Source organism: Cnephaeus nilssonii, assembly GCF_951640355.1.
Source record: "Cnephaeus nilssonii genome assembly, chromosome: 11".
Classification (NCBI taxonomy): Eukaryota; Metazoa; Chordata; class Mammalia; order Chiroptera; family Vespertilionidae; genus Cnephaeus; species Cnephaeus nilssonii.
This window is the reverse complement of record NC_137082.1, coordinates 35,884,984-35,905,691: the sequence shown is the minus strand read 5'-3', so window position 1 is coordinate 35,905,691 and position 20,708 is coordinate 35,884,984. Positions and strand designations below refer to the sequence as shown.

Sequence of the window (20,708 nt, the reverse complement as noted above, 5' to 3'; positions counted from 1 at the left end):
TTATCAATCTTATCATTGCAAATGAAAGTTCAATAAATGTTAATCAAATTGTTCACATTAAAGAACAATAATTGATTTGCTTTTTCTTTTCCCAAATCTATATCCAGAACCATCCTAGATGTCTTTGGATTGCTTTCCTTGCTCATAACACCTTGTGAAACAACCTGATCTCTTTTTTAAAAAAATATGTTTATAGTCCAGCTGGTGTCACTCAGTGGGTGAGTGTGGATCCATGAACCAGGAGCTCATGGTTTGATTCCTGGTCAGAGCACATGCCCAGATTTCAGTCTATATCCCCAGTGGGGCACACGCAGGAGGTAGCCAATCAATGATTCTCTCTAATCACTGATGTTTTTGTCTTTCTGTCCCTCTCCCTTCCTCTCTAAAATCAATAAAAATATATATTTTAAAAATGTACCTTTGTTGCAGGCTCCATCCCTGGCCCCAGAAAAGTCTATGACCTTCAGTTTAAGGATATGGAAAACAAGGTAAAAAAACAAAAAATGAGAATAGTGGCCCAGGTTCTGGCATATATATTCTTTAATTATGGTAAAATATCTTTATATGTAACAGGCTAATATGCAAAGTGTCCCCTCGGGAGTTTGACCAGGAGACTGGGAGTTTGATAACTCTCTATGATGTGCGCTGACCATCAGGGGGCAGCATAGAATGAAGGAAGGCCCCGGCCAGCAGCTGGAAGGCCCCAATCAGCTCTGATCTCCAGCCAGGCCTAGGGACCCTACCCATGCACAAATTTCATGCACCAGACTTCTATAATGCCCTAGTCGGTTTGGCTCTGTGGATAGAGCATTGGTCTGCAGACCAAAGGGTCCTGGGTTTGATTCCGATCAAGGGGATGTACTTGGTTGCAGGCTCCTCCCTGGCCCAGGCCCTGGTTGGGGCACATGCAGGAGGCAAACAATTGATGTGTTTCTCTCACATCGATGTTTCTCTCTGTCTTTCCCTCTCAAAAATCAATGGGAAAATATCATCAAGTGAGGATTAAAAACAACAATACTATCTAATAAAAGAGTAATATGCAAATTGACTGTCACTCCAAGACACAAGATGGCCCCCCATGTGGTCAAAATGGCTGCCCCCATGTGGACACAAGATGGCCACCACAAGATGGCTGGCAGGGGAGGGCAGTTGGGGGTGACCAGGCCAGCAAGAGAGGGCAGTTGGGAGGACCAGGCCTGCAGGAGAGGGCAGTTAGGGGTGACCGGGCCGGCAAAGGAGGGCATTTGGGGGAGACCAGATCAGCAGGGGAGGGCATTTGGGGGAGACCAGGCCTGCAGGGGAGGGCAGTTGGGGGTGACCAGGCCTGCAGGGGCGGGCAGTTAGGGGTGACCAGGGCAGCAGGGGAGGGCAGTTATGGGTGACTGGGCCAGCAGGGGAGGGCAGTTGGGGGCGACCAGGCCTGCAGACGAGGGCAGCTGTGGGGGGGGGGACCAGGCCTGCAGGGGAGGGCAGTTGGGGGGGACCCAGGTCGGCAGGGGAGGGCAGTTGGGGGGGGACCCAGGCCTGCAGGGGAGGGCAGTTGTGGACGATCAGGCAAGCAGGGAGGGCAGTTAGGGGTGACTGGGCTGGCAGAGGAGGGCAGTTGGGGGAGACCAGATCAGCAGGGGAGGGCAGTTGGGGGGGAACCAGGCCAGCAGGGGAGGGCAGTTAGGGGCAATCAGGCCAGTCGGGGAGCAGTTAGGCATTGATCAGGCTGGCAGTGGAGTGGTTAGGGGGTGATCAGGCTGGCAGGCAGAAGTGGTTAGGGGCGATCAGGCAGAGGCAGGCGAGCGGTTGGGAGCCAGCAGTCCTGGATTGTGAGAGAGATGTCCCAGATTGGAAAGGGTGCAGGCTGGGCTGAGGGACACCCCTCCACCCCCGTGCATGAATTTCGTACACCGGGCCTCTAGTATATATATAAAACATAAATTTAGAATTTTAACTATTTTTAATTATACAGTTTACTGGCATTAAGTACATTCATATTGTAGTGCAACCATCACTACCACCTATTGCCGCGGCAATGAGGCAAGTGTTCCGCGCCCGGCCGCAGATCAGCCTCCGGGCTGCGGAGAGCCTCTGGGCAGCAGCAAGGAGTGGCCAGGCCCTGCAGAGAGCTACTGGCACACAAATTCATGCGCAGTGCTACTAGTGTTAAATAATGTTGCTGTGCCCTAGCCGGTTTGGCTTAGTGGACAGAGCGTTGGTCTGCGGACTGAAAGGTCCCAGGTTCGATTCCGGTCAAGGGCATGTACCTTGGTTGCGGGCACATCCCCAGTAGGAGGTGTGCAGGAGGCAGCTGATCGATGTTTCTCTCTCATCCATGTTTCTAACTCTCTATCCCTCTCCCTTCCTCTCTGTAAAAAAAGCAATAAAATATATTTTTTAAAAAATAATGTTGCTGTGAACATGGGTGTACAAATATCTCTTCAAGTCCCTGCTTCTAATTTTTTGGGGTAAATATCCAGAAGTGGAATTGCTGGATTCTATGTTTATCTTTTTGTGAAACCACCAAACATTTTCTCCATAGCTGCTGAAACATTTACATTCCCACCAGCAATGTAAAAGGGTTCCAATTTCTCCATATCATCACTAGCACATGTAACTTTTTCAAAATAGCCATCCTAATGGGTGTTCAGTGGTCTCATTGTGGTTTTGATTTGCATTGCCCTAATGACTAGTGCTGTTAAATGTCTTTTCATGTGTTTATTGGTCATTTGCATGTCTTCTTTGGAGAAATATCTATTTTTAGATTAGATATTTTTTGTTTAGAATTTTTCAGAGCTTTCTTACCACTAGAATTTTTTTGAGACTTGGAGGTGTATTTATGTCCTATCAGCCTCTAGGCTGTCTTTTGGCAGGACCTTTGTCTCTGCATGATGAAATAACCAGAGTTTCTAATTTAGTCTTTCATATTAATTAATTAATCATCTAATTCATTAACTGTATCATTATCCAAAGAGTCACTCTTGGAGCATGATTGATTTCTAGGCTAGCACAAAAGAGGGTATATGCTTATATGAAATTCAAGAACTGTCAAAGTTGATCGATAGTACTAGAAGTCAAAATAGTGGTTACGGCCCTGGCTGGATGGCTCAGTTGGTTGGAGTATTGTCCCGTACACCAAAAGTTGCAGGTTCGATTCCAGGTCAGGGCACATACCTAGGTTCAATTCCCAGTTGAGGTGAGTACAGGAGTTAACCAATCAATGTTTCTCTCTCACATAGATGCTTCTCTCTCTCCCTTCCTCTCTCTTAAAAAAACAAACAAGCAATAAAAACATATCCTCAGTTGAGGATTAATAAAAGAAAATAGTGGTTATCTCTGGGGGAGCAAGTATTGATTGGGAGGGGACAATATGGGAGGGAACAAAGGAAACTTTCTGGGTTGATAGTTCTATAACTTTATCTGGGTGGTGGTAACACAGGAACATATAAAAAATATTAGGTATACACTTAAGATGTCTGCATTTTGCTTTATGTAAATTATACCTCACTTTTAAAAGTTAAAAGGAAAAGCTTGCCCTAGCCAGTTTGGCTCAGTGGATAAAGCATCAGCCTGTGCAGACTGAAGGGTTCCAGGTTTGATTAAGGTCAAGGGCATATACCTCAGTTGCAGGCTCCTCCCCAGCCCAGGCCCTGGTCAGGGTGCATGCAAGAGGCAACCAATCAATGTGTTTCTCTCACATTGATATTTCTCTCTGTCTTTAGGGAACCTCACATAAGAGGAATCATGTAATATTTGTCCTTTTGTGGCTGGCTTATTTCACTTAGCATAACAAGTGAAATAAGCCAGCCACAACAGGACAAATATTATATGATTTGTAAAATAGTTGAAGGTATGTTACCTCAGAAACATCACAGTAGATGAGCAAGTGGATTGTAAACTTATTGCAAAGCTCAGGCATACTTGTTTCATCTAAGAAAAGGAGTCATGAGTTCTTTCATTCCACAATTCGTTACTGAGCACACACTGTATGCTTGGACTGGTGTCCAAGCCATCCAGGGCCTTTTTACATCCTCTCTCTTCCACTCTCTCTAAAATCAATGGAAAAATATCCTCGAGTGAGGATTAAAGTAAATAATAAAAGTTTTTTTAAAAAGCTTAAAATTTTTTTTCCAGGCTCTTATAAATCCATTTGGCTTTACTTCATAGGCTCAAAGGTCTAAGGTGGTCGCTTGTGGTTTTCTTCATTTTTTTCTCCCTTGGGGCCCAACACCTAGCACAGTGTCCAGGATTCATACATAAAACAAACTAGAGGCCCTGGTGCACAAAATTTGTGCACTCAGGGTGGGGTGGGGGTGAACCCTCTTGCAGTCCGGGAGCCCTTGAGGGATGTCTGACTGATGGCTAGGCCCACTCCCCACCTAAGCTGTCAGTCGGATATCCTTAGCGCTGTTGCGGAGGCGGGAGAGGCTTCCGCCACCGCCGTTGCACTTGCCAGCCTTGAGGTGGCTTCTGGATGAGCGGAGCTCCCCCTGTGGGAGTGCACTGACCACCAGGGGGCAGCTCCTGTGTTGAGCGTCTGCCCCTGGTGGTCAGTGCGTATCATAGCGACCGGTCATTCCACCGTTTGGTCGATTTGAATATTAGCCTTTTATTATATAGGATATTTACTGAGCGCCTCCTCTGTGCCAGGCACTGCGCTATGTGCTGAGGAAACAGCGGTAAACAAAATCAATAGCCTTCCTCCTTATGAAGCCCACAGTCTAGTAGTAAAGATGGGGAATAAATAAAGCCAAGTGCATCCTATTGACGACAAGGAAACCTGTCTGGGGAGTGATCAGAGAAGGTACCCTTGGGGTAGCAATGTTTGAGCTGGAATCTCAGGGCTGATGAGTTATCTAAGGGAGGCGGGAGCATTTTAGGTGTGAGGGATCAGCATGTGTAAGGGTCCTGAGGAGAGAAGTACAATACGTGAAGGAAGTCACTGTAGTTGCAGTCCAGAGAGAGGGAAAAGCCTGCAACAAAGGTACATGTCTGCAATATGTCTTGAGTTGTGGAAAGAGCAATAGTTAAGCATCTATTTGGCCTTTATCTTAAGAGCAATGTGAAACCATCAAATAGTTTTAAATAGGGGAGGGACAAAATCAGATTTCTGACTTAGAAACATTACTCTGACAGCAGGGTGGAGAGTACAGATACCAGGGAGGATGTAAAAAGGCCCTGGATGGCTTGGACACCAGTCCAAGCATACAGTGTGTGCTCAGTAACGAATTGTGGAATGAAAGAACTCATGACTCCTTTTCTTAGATGAAACAAGTATGCCTGAGCTTTGCGATAAGTTTACAATCCACTTGCTCATCTACTGTGATGTTTCTGTGGTAACATACCTTCAACTATTTTACAGATGATGAAGCTGAGGTTCAGAGACAAAGAAAATCACACCGCTAAGAAGGGTGAAAGCCAGATATGAATCCAGGCATCAGATTTGATGACACATCAAATCCAGTGCTGGAGAGCCCTCCCTACGTTTGAAGACAGAGAAAGGCACCTACTGAGCTTGCAGGGCTGGTGGTGATGGGAAAAGGTAGAGGGACTTAGAGCCAAATAATAATAAAGACTAAAGGTTATCTTTATCACCATTAACGTTATTAGATACTGTGTGTCAGGTGCTTTCCGTGCTGTCCCTCATTTCCTCTTTGCAAGCACTATTCCTATCCCTAAATTTCACATAGGTAAACTGAGGCTTGAAGAACTGAGTTGCCCCATAATACTCAGCTAGAAACCTCCCATCGGGCTGTACAGTGACTCTGAAGTGGGGGCAGGAGTCCCTGGGGATACCTCAGCGCCAGGAGACCGAGACCCATTGGGTACCAGCACCAAGCTCTGCACCCCAGTGAATGGGTGCGCGCTCCGCCTCGCGCGCTCGGGGACGTTTGGTCACGTGGCCAGGCCCCACCCACCCTGGTCCGCCCCGCCCCGCCCGCACTCCCTCCCTCTCTCTCTCCCTCCCTCCCCCTCCCTCCCCGGCCCGGTCCGGCCCATCCCCCTCCCCGCCGGCTCCCTGAGGCCCTGCCGGGTCGGGCTGCTGGCAGCCGGGCGCCGACGGCCGGACAGACGGGCGCACGCGAGGACGGACGGACGAACTCACGGAGGGCCGCGGGCACGCACGGCCCGGGCCGGTGCTCCGAGGCCCGCCCGGGAGGGCTGGGGCCGCGCTCAGGTGAGGTGACGGCGACGCGGGCCCTTAAGGGGTGGGCCCGTGGGCAGTCCGCGGTCCCGGCTCGGCTGGCTCCGCTGGCAGGAGGCACCGCCCGGGCCCGGCGCGGGAAAATGGCGCCGGCCGGCCGCGGAGCACGGCCCCCGTGCGGGCCCGGCCCGGAGCCGCCCCGCCCGCCCGCCGTGCTCGTGTCCCCGTCGCCATGTTGGGGAGCGGGCTCCGGGCCTGCGGGCGGGGGCGCTGGAGGGAGCGGGAGCCCGGCCGGGCTTCGAGAGGGTGCGGGTCGCGAGGTTGGGGCGCTGAGCGAGTGCGGGGCGGGCCGGGGTCTGCACGGGTTGGCGCTGCAGTTCCGCGGAACTGGCGGGAGCCGGACGTGAGGTCGTGGCCGTGTCGCGGACAAGGGACACCGGGTCCAAACGGAGCCAGGGTCGGGGTCCGTGGAGCTTGGGGGTCAAGACCTGGAGTTGGGTGGGACTGTGGGCGGTGTTCAGGACCCCCGGGCCGAGAGGACCCGGAGGGGCGTGGGGTCCGAGCTCAGGCTGTCAGGACCGTGGCAGTTGTTTGCGCGGGGAGGAAGGGGCTGGTTAGAAATGGGGGCTCGTTGGCTATCCGATTGGGGCAGTCTCCTCGGCGTCGCGGCGCCGAATTGCAAAGACCGTGTAACTCCTAAGGGACTGAGGATATATGTGCCCCCTGGATCCTCCACTTCTTATTGGGGGAGCAACCAAAAAGAAAGGGAAGGTTTCGATAAGGAGGAGAAAAAAAAGAGGGACTGAGGTTTGGGTGCAGGGACTGGCCCGCCAAAGGGGTGCAGAGAGTGGAACTGGTTGGCCAGAAGAGAGAGCCTCCATCAACTTAGGGAGTTTGTGTGTGTCTTTAAAAGGAGGGACCGGGCTGTTTGTGGGCGGTGACCCAACGTGTCTTCCCAGGAAGGGGACAGCCCACTGTTTTAAGAGCAGGGTCACCTGGGGAGGTCATCGGAAAGGCATGGTTGAAGCCAGTAAGAATAGTGAAGGAGGGAATGTGTAAAAACTACAAATATCTTAGAGGTCCTGCAACAGTATCAGATGATGTAGTTAGTCACTGTAGCTGAGACAGAGAAAGGTAAAGTTGACTTCTCAAGGTCTTAAAAGTTAGTGTCAGAGGAGGTACTGGCACTCAGGTCTGCTGCCTCATTCAACATGCTGCCTTAGAGGAGTTTGCTAGCGGGCAAAAAAATGTTAAGAAGTCAAACATGGCAGCTTATGTCAAAAAACTATTAATTTATTTTGTTTCTGTAATGAGTTCTGTCAGTTCAAAGGCTAAGGGGATACCAAAAAAATATAGGTAACCAGCTATTTGATCATTTCCAGTCTACCTGCATTTGTGCAAAGAAGTTATCTTCAGGATCCTTGACTTCTCACTTTCTGGAGTGTTAAGAGAGGCTCCTTCCCTTGTAGGTGTTTATAGCAAAGGGACATAAAAAGCTTAGAAAAACGAGCAAACAGTGAACAGTGGTAGAAACCCAGGATCTCTATCATGATAAAAATTGAAAGAGAAGAGTTGAAAGTTCAAATGGGCTATGGGAGAGTTCTTATGGAAACTATGCAAATCAGTCGTGATATGGTAGTTCTAGGGCTCCCATTTAATAAAAAAGGACTTTCGCCCTAGCTGGTTTGGCTCAGTGGATAGAGCGTCGGCCTGCAGACTGAAGGGTCCCAGGTTCGATTCCAGTCAAGGGCATGTACCTTGGTTGCGGGCACATCCCCAGTGGGGAGTGTGCAGGAGGCAGCTGATCGATGTTTCTCTCTCATCGATGTTTCTAGCTCTCTATCCTTCTCCCTTCCTCTCTGTAAAAAATCAATAAAATATATATTTTTTAAAAAGGACTTTCAACAAAAAGGTTGTGAGGACATTCATAGCAATAAGATTTTCAATATATATTCAATATGTGCATACCATATGTCTATAAAGCAACGTGATTCATTTGTTCTGGATCTTTCTAATGCAAGAAGGCCTAACCTTGTTTGTGCCATGGGCCCCTCTAGCTTCTAGTGAAGCTTATGGACCCCTCTCATAAAACAAAATACATTTGATGACAAAACCAGCTCTATTGAAATACAGTTACCAAAATATACAACTTATGATGTAGTAATATAGGTTATACTTCTTTATCAGCACATTATAAAATTTTATAATTTTAAAGATGTGATGAGCACAAATAATACTTTAAGATATCTGCAATAGCTGTAATCTATAATAATAAAAGCGTAATATGCTAATTAGGCTGGACGACCTTCCAGATGAAGCCAGGGCTGCGAGGGAAGCCCAGGTCCAGGGTGCTTGCTGGCGGCCGGAGGGAAGACCAGAGGGAAGACCGGGTCCTGGGTGCTAGAGGGAAGCTGGTGCTGGCAGCTGGGAGAAGAAAGGCCTACTCTTGCACACATTTTGTGCATCGGGCCTCTAGTGTGATATAAAGATATCTGTGATTACTGTGACAGAGTCACAGATCCTGCTAATACTAGAATGGTTTGTTGCCTGCATTCATATTTGAAGAAAATAACTCAGAGGTTAGTGGAAATAAAGAGATAATTCACTTTCTTATTTAAGTTCATGGACCCACCTCCTAAATTCTATCTGTGGACTCCTGTCTATGAACCCCAGGTTAAGAAACTACTCCTAGCACGAAGCATTCACATACATTTACTGGGTGCTAGACATCAGTTACATACCAAGTATTATGCTAGGCTTTGAGGATTCAAAGGTCTTTAGAACAGGGTCTTTTCACTTTGGATATTCAGTCCCATGAGAAAAGTAGACATGTAAATAATGGTAGTTTAGGATGGTAAAGGCCATTGGAGAGTTATCAGAGGTTGTAAGAGCATGTCTCTGCTCTAGGAATCAGGGAAGGTTTTGTGAAAGGATGACATGTGAGATGTGTCCTGAAAGGTAAAGGAGTTTGCCAGAGAGAAGTTGAAGAGAAGAGTATTCCAGGCAAAGTCATGCATATCATGCATTTTTAGGGAATGTAACTGAATGTGGCTGGAGGTGTGTGTGTGTGTGTGTGTGTGTGTGTGTGTGTGTGTGTGAGAGAGAGAGAGAGAGAGAGAGAGAGAGAGAGAGAGAGAGAGAGAGAAAGGGAGAGGAAGGGAGGGAGGGAGGGAGAGAGAGAGAGAGAGAGATGAGACTGGGAAGGTTGATTGGATTCTAGTTGTGAAAGATCTTACATATGAGGAGTTTGGACTGAATCCTTAGCTAGTAGGGCCGTCTTCAAGGTCTTCGAGAAGGGGACTGTATGATGAGATTTAACCTGATGAAAGGATGTTCTTTAGAAGGAGGGTGGACTGGAGAGCAGGGAAGAAGTAATGAGGGCTTGAACTAAGGCAGACTTTGAGCATTGAACAACGTTAGAATTTTTGGTGTTGATAATTGACATTGTGAATGGTGAGAGAGAGAATTTTTTAGATTTTTAGCTTGGGATGGTGACTGTCAAAGATATTAAAAAGATGAAAAGAAAACAAGGTGAAAATTTTCACAGATCATAAGGGAGAAGATATTTTTTGGTAAAGTAGCAGACTTTTGGAAACCACAAAGCTGTAGAATGTGTACTTTTTGCTTCATGAAATTAGAGAGTTAGCAAACAAAAGTCAGGGTCAAATCTGGTCCACTACCTATTTATGTAAATAAAGTTTTATTGGAACACTGGCACACTCATTCATTAACATATTGTCTTTGGCTGCTTTCACACTACCAATGGCAGAGTTGAGTAGTTATGACAGAGAATATATAGCTCACAGAGCTGAAAATATTTACTGTATGGCCCTTAACAAAGACATTTGCCAGTCCCTGATCTTTGTGTCTGAATGTTGGGTGTTCAGCTTATGTTTTCCCATCCAGTTTCTATATAATGGAGAATAACTATCTTGGCTCTGTCCTTCTGGCTGGGTCCCCCATGCTCTGTGTACCTGCAGCATGACATAAATCCCTGAATATTATATATTGGTCAGTGATGCCAAGGTCTGTTCTCGGTTCTGCTGTGTAGCAACTGTGGTAATACCAGGTTTTTTTCCTTTTCCTTTTTTTATTAAACTTATTGGGGTAACATAGGTTTCGGGTGTGGGTATCAATGTTACAAGATCTGTATATTGCACTGTGTGCCTACCACCCAAAGTCAAATCTTCTCCCATTACCATATATCAGGACCCCCTTAACTCCCCACCCTAATGCCAGGTTTTTACAACTTAGACTCTGCTGGGGCTTGTTTTGCCATTTCTATTGGGGTTTTTTTCTAAAAGATTTCTTTATATTTTCTGATTATTAATCCTTTCCTGGTTATATGTATTATAGATGCCATTTCCCAGTTTGTTCTGATCTTTTAAATCTCTTTAAGTTGTCTTTTGTTAAAAAGAATTTCTGAATTTCAGTAAACTCAAATTTATCAATCTTTCCCTCTCCATAGATTTTGAAGTTATTCTTTAGATTATCATCTTGAGTCTCTACTGATTTGTCTTTGATGTTTATATCTTTAATCCACCTGGAATCAACTCTTGTGTATGGTGTGAGGTAGGGTCCAGTTTCATTTTCTCTCCCTATGTACAATTAATTATCCCAGTACCATTTATTGAATGGCCTTTGTTTTCAAATTATGAGTTCTTTTGGTGGACTCTGAGGTCCTAATTCCAGCTCTACTGCTTGCTAATTGTGTGACTTTGGACAAGTTGCCTCAGATTCCTCATCTTTAAAATAGGATAATAGTATTTATCTCAAAGGATTGTTTGAGGATTAAGTGAGTTAATTCAGGTAACATGTAGAACAGCGTGACACCTAGAAAATGCACAGTAATGTTTCCTGTAATTTAGCACTATTGTTCATATGGTTCCCAGCAGTAAGCAAGTGGAGAGGCTCCATATGCTCAACACAACTGTAGGATTAGTTTGGTTTTCTGGTCAATGCAGAATGGTTGAGAGTTAGAGTAAGTGTCACAGGAGATGTTCCCAAGTTGTCTGTTGGTTTTTACTGCTGCCTTAGACTGTCAGCTGAGATGGAAGTCCTCCCACCCCAACGCTTATTTTTACAGAGAACTTCTGTAGCAGAGGATGCAAACAGGCAGCTTGTGGTTGGTTTTGAACTGCAGATACCTTTTGTTTGATTCAAACAATAATTTTTAAATATGTTTTTATTGATTTCAGAGCGAGGAAGGGAGAGGGAGAGAGGGATAGAAACATCAATAATGAGAGAGAATCTTGATCAACTGCCTCTTGTATGCCCTCCACTGGGGACTGAGCTAGCAACCCAGGCATGTGCCCTGACCAGGAATCGAACCATGACCTTCTGGTTCATGGGTCAACACTCAACCATTGAGCCACACCAGCCAGGCTAATATTTTTAATGTCTTAAAAATTTATACAGATTTCAGAGTTTCTGACGTATCTTGAAAAATTATAAGATCTGTCAACACCAAACCCATATTCTCTCATAGCAATACAATAAAAGCTGAAACTTTTAGGTGGGATGTGTTTTCTGGTTTTCTGCCTGGTCCTCACTATTCACGTGCTTTGCACATTTACTTTTATCACCTGTTAGGTATTAAATTTTCTGGTTCTTACTGAGGTTTTAAATATTATCTCTCTGCCCTGGCCAGGAGTTGTTCAATGGTTAGATCATTGCCGGTGTACCGAATGGTCATGGGTTCAATTCCTGGTCACCCCAGCTGGCCCAGGTTGGGGCACAGGCAGTAGGCTGCCAACTGATGTGTCTCTCTCCCATAGATGTTTCTTTCTCCCTCTTTCTCTCTCCCCCTCCCTCCCTCCTTCCCTCCCTCCCTCTTTTCCTCACTCCCTCTCTCCTCTCTCCCTCTTTCCCTCCCTTCCACTCTCTAAAAATCAGTGGAAGAAATAAAAATAAAAATTAAAAAAATAAAAATAAAAATCAGTGGAAGAAATATCCTCGGGTGAGGATTAACAACAAAAAGATCTCTCTCCTAAATCAATAAATGACATACTGGGATAGGGTCAAGATGGCCAGAAATTGACAGATGAGTTTGTAGGCAGGTAATAACTAAAAAGACTGATTCATACTTGATCATAATGAGTAAAATGATAATTGATATTAAAAGATGAAATGAAATTTAGTTCAAATCACTGAATATTTAGGCATCTATGTGCTGGGTACATTAGAAATTACCACATTGACAACATAAACTGATGAACAAAAATAGATACAGAGACAAGCATCGAACAGACCGACAAACCTCAGAGGGAAGTCAGGGGAGGGTTGGGGGGGGGGCGGTAAGGGATCAACCAAAGGACTTGTATGCATGTGCATAACCAATGGATACAGACAGTAAGGGGATGAGGGGATGTGCTGCGGGGAGGGGGGGCGCGGCGCGGCGCGGTGGTGGGAATGGGTGGGGAGAGGTCAATGGGGAGAAAAGGAGACATATGTAATACTTTCAACAATAAAACATTAAAAAAAAAGAAATTACCACATTGATGATAGAAAAGAAAAGTAGCTGGCCAGCTTTATGAAATACTACAGAAGAGTAGTTTTATTTTGTTTTTTTAACTTGTGATGTAGAGCTGTTTTCCAAGAGAGCAGTTGGATGAGAGAGAGGAAATATAGGAATTCATTCATTTGTCAAACATTTATTGAGCCCTATCATATACATTTGTCTAGAATTCTATAGGATATGAAGATGAGTCTAGCCAAGGTTTAAGTGTCATGTGGGTTATATGTAATGTGTGATGGACCTGGATATTGGAGTATGGTGCCTGAAAGAGGTAGCCTTTGAGTGGAGTTGCCAGGAATGGTTAAGTTCATAATACTTGGAGATGAGGCAGTTTTTTGCAGGGTGAGTGAAAGCATGATTATAGAGATATGGGTGTTTAGGAGATAGTAGAGTCCAGTTTGGCTGGAGAACAAGATTATAACAGGGCTGCTGATAGAGTTAAGGCTGGAAATGGAGATTGAACAAAACCAGCAGTAATAATAGTAGCTCACATTTTTTGCATGTATACTATTTGCCAGATAGTGTGCCAAGCATTTTATAAGTTAGTACAGTAAACCCTCAATTTTGCAGACTTCAAATTTAATGGACTTCGGATTTAATGGGCAAAGTTCCGGTCTGTATGTCATAAATGAAAATTAACACCTTGTTAATTTTTAAATGTTTTTAACCAAGATTTTCTTATAATTAAATTAAAAGGTTATTTTTTTGTTATTAATTCACTGTTATTTTTAACAAATTTTAGCAAATAGGCATATGTTGGAAAAAACACTGTAGTAATTTCACCGACATAAATATTAGGTAACTACAACTATAGTCTACATATTTAAATTGAAGAGTCACAGCCTAAACAACTATTAGCATGTGATCACAATGCCTCCATCACGATAATTGTTGTCGCCTGGTGTGACTTTGCAGTAGTTCTCACCTGCACTAAGCCACGCCCCAGCCATGTGCACTTGTTTACTCTCTGTGACTGGGGAATGCATGCATGTACTAGACATATTCATAATGCATGCATTTACTAAATATAAAATTACTGTAATACATATATAAAACTTCTGTGAAATTAAACTTTTCATACATCATTTTAATTACACAAATGTGTCTATGGCCCCGGGTCCAGGTGAGGCCGCGGGCCCCTGGATCCGGGTGAGCCTGGCCCCGGGTCCGGGTGAGGCCGCGGGCCCCTGGATCCGGGTGAGCCTGGCCCCGGGTCCGGGTGAGGCCGCGGGCCCCAGGATCCGGGTGAGCCTGGGTCCCGGGTCCGGGTGAGGCCGCGGGCCCCTGGATCCGGGTGAGCCTGGGTCCCGGGTCCGGGTGAGGCCGCGGGCCCCTGGATCCGGGTGAGCCTGGGTCCCGGGTCCGGGTGAGGCCGCGGGCCCCTGGATCCGGGTGAGCCTGGGTCCCGGGTCCGGGTGAGCCTGGGTCCCGGGTCCGGGTGAGGCCGCGGGCCCCTGGATCCGGGTGAGCCTGGGTCCCGGGTCCGGGTGAGGCCGCGGGCCCCTGGATCCGGGTGAGCCTGGGTCCCGGGTCCGGGTGAGGCCGCGGGCCCCTGGATCCGGGTGAGCCTGGGTCCCGGGTCCGGGTGAAGCCGTGCCCCCCCTGGGTCCGGCCGAGACCAAACCAGAGGGAGTCGGACCTGCATTATCACCATTTGTCCACCATCCAGAGCTGAGGGGTCAGTGCCGACATGTACTCATAAGGAACTGGTGGACATTGATATTGGGTCTCAAAAGAACTGTTGGTCCAGAAAGAAACTCACTACAGACTGATTTTTTGCCTGTCAGCATAACTATTATTGCCCGTCGCACATTCAATTCTTATAAGTACATCTCTAGTGACACATGATTTCGCTCATCTAGGGGAAATGATGAACAACATGGACTGATGAACAAGAACAGAACCAGAAACAAGGAGGCACCGATCGGACTATCGGGCCTCAGAGGGAGGATAGGGGAGGGTGGGGGGAGAAGGGAGAGATCAACCAAAGGTCTTGTGTGCATGCATAAGAGCCTAACCAATGGTTAAGTTCAACAGGGGGTTGGGGCATCCATGGGGAGGGGTGTGGGATGGGAATGGGGGGATGAGGACAAATATGTGACACCTTAATCAATAAAGAAATTTAAAAAAAAATGTGTCTACATAAGTAAAAACAGGTAAACTAATTTGTCAATTTTTTTAATATATGCATTTGGGAAATCTTTGTTATATAACAGAATTTTGTCTTTAATGGACACCCCCTCACACGAATTAGTTTGTTATATGAGGTTTTACTGTATTTCATTTAAACCTCACAACAACCCTGTGAGGCAGGCACTGTTTGTAATCCTCTTTTTTACAGGTAAAGAGACTGAGGCATAGAGCTAACAATTGATGGAGAGTCCAGGCAGTACAAGTTTATACTCTTAGCCTCGACATACTATGCAACTGAATCATGGAAGGCTTTGAATCCTTTTTATTTCTAAGCAGGGAAATTTGGACTTGATTGACTAAATAATGAGGAGTCAACAAAAGTTTTTAGCCATATGATGACATAATTAAAACTGTACATTAGGGAAGTAAGCCTGGTCTTGAAGTGTAGATACAGAACTAGTTTGATCTCTTGCTCCTCACTAGATTGGGTGCTCCTTGCGGGCTGGGCCTGTGTCTGTTCCATCATCCTTCCCTGCCCTGTGGCCCTAATGTCTCCCTAGTGTGTTGTCTGGCACATTTATTTATTTTTTAAAATTTTAATGTTTTTGTACCTCGCCTTATTCTAAAAAGACAAGGTGGCTGCCCATGGGTTCAATAAATATTTGTGAGTTAATAAACAAACAGAGGTATATATAAATCTGTAATAATAAAAGCGTAATATGCTGATTAGACTGGACAGCTGAACAACCTTCCGGACGTCCTTCAGGACTACCTTCTGGACGAAGCTGGGGCTGCAAGGGCTGAGACAAGCCACCGCGGCTGCGAGGGCTGAGCCCCTTGCACAAATTTCATGCATCTGACCTCTAGTATACAGTAGGTCCTCGGGTTATGTCAGAGATCTGTTCCTACGGCGCAATGTAACGTGATTTTCGCCATAAGTTGGAACCCACCTACATAAGCACCCACGTCACTCACATGGAGCACATACACAGCAGTAATGAAGTGAAACAGTAAAAAAAAATTTAAAAGAAAGATAACAATTCCTGACCTTTACTTGTGGTAAATAAATAATAAAAAACATAAAGCACATATGTACATATGTTGAAATGATGGAACTTTTTTTTTTAATAAATAAATGGGAGATGGAGATGTAACCACGAAATGACATATGTCGAGTCCGATGTAACCCGAGGACTGCCTGTATACATAAAGAGAATACTATGACTTTGTTGGAGGAAGTAATGCAGCCCTAGGTGATAAGCTATATTTTATATATAAATCCTATAAAGCAAAAATAGAACCACATCTTCTTTAACTTGTGAAGAATTGTATATTCTATGTCAGTTAAACTATTAATGATGAATTAATATTAGCTATGTCAGTTAAAAAGCTGTACTCATAGCAACAAAGAGTAGAATGGTGGTTGCTAGGGGCTGGGAGGTGGGGGAAGTTGAGATGTTGATCAAAGGGTACAAACTTCCAGTTATAAGATGAAAATGTTCTGGGAATTTAATGTTCAGCATGGTGACTAGAGCTAACAATACTGTATTATAAACTTGGAAGTTGCCAAGAGAGATCTTAAATGTTCTCAACACATACAAAAAAAGGTAATTATGTGAGGTGATGCACGTGTTAACTAACCTTATTGTTATATTTGTTATTTATTTTTCAGTGTATACATGTATCCATCTTGTCATATACCTTAAACTTATACAACTTATGTTCATTATACCTCAATAAAGCTGGGGGAAAAACAATGTCAGTTAATAATGTTAATGATCACCAAATTCAGAGGGTATTTATACTTCAAATAGGTATTTGGGTTTGTATTTAGTATTAAGCAGTTGCAAATCCTTCCCCCCTTCCCCGCATATACACACAAGGAGGCAACAGGAGTTCCCATTAACCAGCTCCTTTACTGATTTTGAACCATTGAATATAGAACTAATATTAGTTCCATAGTATCATTTATGTACATTTTCTAGAGATCAGACAGCAGCTGTCTCTCACAGGAAGAAATAGTTGCCAATTTGTGAATCACATTCCTGTTTTGGATTTTACTGAGGGAAATTATTTGTTAGGTTAAGTCCCTTGCTATAATTTTAAATGTTATGTGGAAGTAAGATTGTCTCTTTTATAAAATATAGACTTAAAAAAATTCAAACCATTTGCGTTATCAAAGTGTGTGCAGGTGGTGGGTCAGGACTTGACTCTAGGTCCCACAGTGCGCTCCAGACTCTGATAGGAGGGAGATTTTCATATACATTTTACTAATTTTCTTTCATCTCTGACACTTCTATTATAGAGAAAGGGCAAATAGCAATATTAAAATATTTCCTCTAATTAATTCCCTTTTAATGTGCACGAATTTTGTGCACCAGGCCACTAGTATTGATATAACTAATATAAGTAAACTTGAATCTAGGAATGATCCTAAAGAAAATTGAGCCTTTAGTTATTTTAGGTTGTGTTTAACTCTTCAGTGTATGAGGAGATGACTCCTTCAAAAGCATTGAGATTAGAATAAGTGTGGAGAAAAATGTGATTAGTATAGTCAGTATATGTCAACTGCTTACCAGCATTGAGAGATGTATACAGTTGATGAGTAACTAGTTTCTGCCTTCCAGTAAACTCATTCATCTGGGGAAGTGATGTGAACATAAATTAAAAACCAGGAGAAAGCATGACTCAAATGATATACTAAGTGCTGTGGGAATTCAGAAGAGAGAGAGAGAGAGAGAGAGAGAGAGAGAGAGAAAATTTCAATTTGTAGGATCAGGAAAGGCTTCATGGAAAAGGTGGTGTATTACTTTCCCAAGTGTAGTCATAAGGTGGGTAACTTAAAATAATAATTTATTCTCGACAGTTCTCTTTGTTTTTTTTTTTAAAAAAACATACTCTTTTTTTAAAATTGATTTTTAGAGAAAGAAACATTGAGTTGTTGTTCCACTTATTTATGTATTCATTAGTTGATTCCTGTATGTGCCCTGACTGGGGATCAAACCCACAACCTTGGCATGTCAGGATGATGCTCTGACCAACTGAGCTATTTGGCCAGGGCCTATTCTCTGATATATATATATTTTTAAATATATTTTATTGATTTTTTACAGAGAGGAAGGTAGAGGGATAGAGAGCTAGAAACATCGATGAGAGAGAAACATCGATCAGCTGCCTCCTGCACACCCCCCACTGGGGATGGGCCCGCAACCAAGGTACATGCCCTTGACCGGAATCGAACCTGGGACCTTTCAGTCCGCAGGCCAACGCTCTATCCACTGAGCCAAACCGGTTTTGGCTTCTCTGATATTTCTTGAAACTAGAACCTGAATTCAGGGCGTCAGCAAGGCTATGTTCCCTCTGAGACTGAGTAGAATCCTTTCTTCCTTGCCTCTTCCTAGCTTCTATCAGTTCTTGGTGTTTCTTGGTTTACAGCTGCATCACTTCACTCTCTACTTCTATTGTCACATGGCATTCTCCCTGTATGTCTCTAAATTTCCCTCTTCTTATAGAGAGACACCAGTCATAATTGGATTAAGGACCTACTCTACTCCAATATGACCTCTTAACTAATTACACCTGCAGTAACCCTGTTTCCAAGTCAGGTCACATTCTGTGTTACTGGGGGTGGAGAGTCCCTCAGCCCAGCCTGCACCCTCTCCAATCTGGCACCCCTCGGGGGATGTCCTACTGCCTCTCACAATCCAGGACCACTGACTCCTAACCCTTCGCCTGCCTGATGGCCCCTAACCATCTCTGCCTGCCTGCCTGATCGCCTCTAACTGCTCTCCTACCAGCCTGATTGCCCCTAACTGCTCCCCTGATAGCCTGATCGCCCCTAACCGCCTCTGCCTTGCCCCACACCCGGGACCCAGGATTCCCTCCTCTGGCCGGCCGCAGGCACCCAGGACCTCGGCCAGCTTTGCCTGGGCCGGCTGCAGCCACAGGGGACCGTGGGCGGGCGACTTTGCCCAGGCCGCAGCCACTGGTACCCAGGACCGTGGGGTGGGAGGCTTGTTTCTCTCCTGGGCCACAGGCGCAGCCCCAGCCGCTGGTGCCCAGGACCGTGGGGCAGGCGACTTGTCCCTTTCCCGGGCTGCAGGCCCAGGTGCAGCCGCTGGCGCCCAGGACTGCGGAGTGGGCGGCTTGTCCCTCTCTCGGGCTGCAGCCTGGCTGGTCCCCACCTCTCTCGCGAGCTCATTTGTGCCTGGCTGGTCCCCATTACTCTCTCTCCAATGTTGAGTGTCTGAGGCATGAAGGCTTGACAGCCTTATGATGTTACGACCATTTGCATATTAGCTCTTTATTATATAGGATATCTTTTGGGGGAACAAAATTTAACTATTAACAGGTGACATGATAAAGAGGTATTAAATTAAAACTTACTAAATAAAAGGAAGGGTAAGATTGCAACAAGTTGAGTTAAAGAGAGAAGAACAAAGGGAATGATGGACATAGAAAAGTATAAGGAATATTTAGGAAATGTAATAGTGAGAAGTGTGGTTTGCTGGTGTGTTGAAGAGCTGTGGGGAGATAAAGCCAGAGTAGTTTCTCCAATTGTCTCCAAAATGTTCAAAGTGGAATCAAATTAAGGACTGTGCACCCTGGCCGGGGGCTCAGTGATTAGAGCATTGGCCCTCGCACCAAAGGGTCACCGGTTTGATTCCAGGTCAGGGGCATGTACCTGGGTTGCAGGTACGATCCCCAGCCATGTGGAAGGCAACCAATCGATGTGTCTCTTTCACAAACCAATCATGTTTCTCTCTCTCTCAACAAAAAATAAAACGAGGTACTGTGCATTTCATTTGCATGTTATTATTTTTGTAGTTTTTTTTTTAAAACCTGTAACAATTCCCCTTTGTCTGCTCCCTCACCTTTTTTCCCCATGGCATTGATTTGTTGAGACCAGAGCAGTTTTCTTGTTGAATGTGCCATATTCTGGATTTATCTGTTTCCTTTGTGGCATTTAACTTGCTCCTTTATTCCTTGTATTTCCCTAAACTGAAAGGTTTAAGGACTTGGTTTGATTTTAAGGAATTGGTTAGATTTAAAAACTTGATTATATTCTAGCTAAACATTTTGGCAAAAATAATTAATATTCTTCATATTGCGCAATATCACCAGGTACATAAATCACAGGGTTCAAGTTGTGACTGCCAGATCTCTCCGTTGTGAAGTTGCATTTATTTTCTTTTGTGACTAGCATATATGTTTGTTTTGTTTCTTTAAATCCTCACCTGAGGATATTTTCCATTCATTTTTAGAGAGAATGGAAGGGGGGGGAGGGAGGGAGGGAGGGAGGGAGGGAGGGAGGGAGGGAGAGAGAGAGAGAGAGAGAGAGAGAGAGAGAGAGAGAGAGAGAGAGAAATATTGATGTGAGAGAGACATCAGTTGGTTGCCTCCCGAATGCGCCCCTACTGGGATCGAATTGCAACCGAGGTACTTGGCCTTGACTAGAATCAAACCAGAGACCCTTCAGTCCATGGACCACTGAGCCAAACTGGCAAGGACCAAATATGTTTTTTATTTTTATCAATGATAAGCATTTTTTCAATCTTGTTTTATCTAATTTTCATATTATTTGACCAGTTGTTCAGTGTTGATATGGTGTTTTCCTTTTATTTGTTTGTTTGTTTATTGTTATTTTCCTTTTAAGTTTGTACTATGCATTTACAAATTTTATTCAGTATAACAAAAAATGATGCATTATTATAAAAGACAAATTCCAAGTTTCAAAATATAGCTAAAATTAAATGTAATTTAACCAAAAAAAGAGAGATACAGGATGTAAATAGATAATGGGGCATTTCTTTGACAGGATCTTGTGATGAATCATGTTTGGTTTTTTTTTAAAAAAAAAAATTCTAAGTAGACAAACCTAAGAAGCAAAGCTCTTGACAACCTAGCTGGTTTGGCTCAGTGGAT

The 20,708-nt window shown here is 44.7% G+C and overlaps 1 protein-coding gene across 6 annotated transcripts in view; it reads left to right on the top strand.

Annotated features, from left to right (window-relative positions):
- The first annotated feature begins 5,973 nt into the window (after positions 1-5,973).
- The window catches only part of NCOA6 (nuclear receptor coactivator 6), a 100,177-nt gene continuing 85,442 nt past the window's right edge, over positions 5,974-20,708 (top strand). For all 6 annotated transcript variants that reach the window (XM_079783615.1, XM_079783614.1, XM_079783613.1 and 3 more), the window contains exon 1: positions 5,974-6,166. The gene's annotated coding sequence lies outside the window, so the exon portion shown is untranslated. The remainder of the gene's footprint in view (positions 6,167-20,708) is intronic.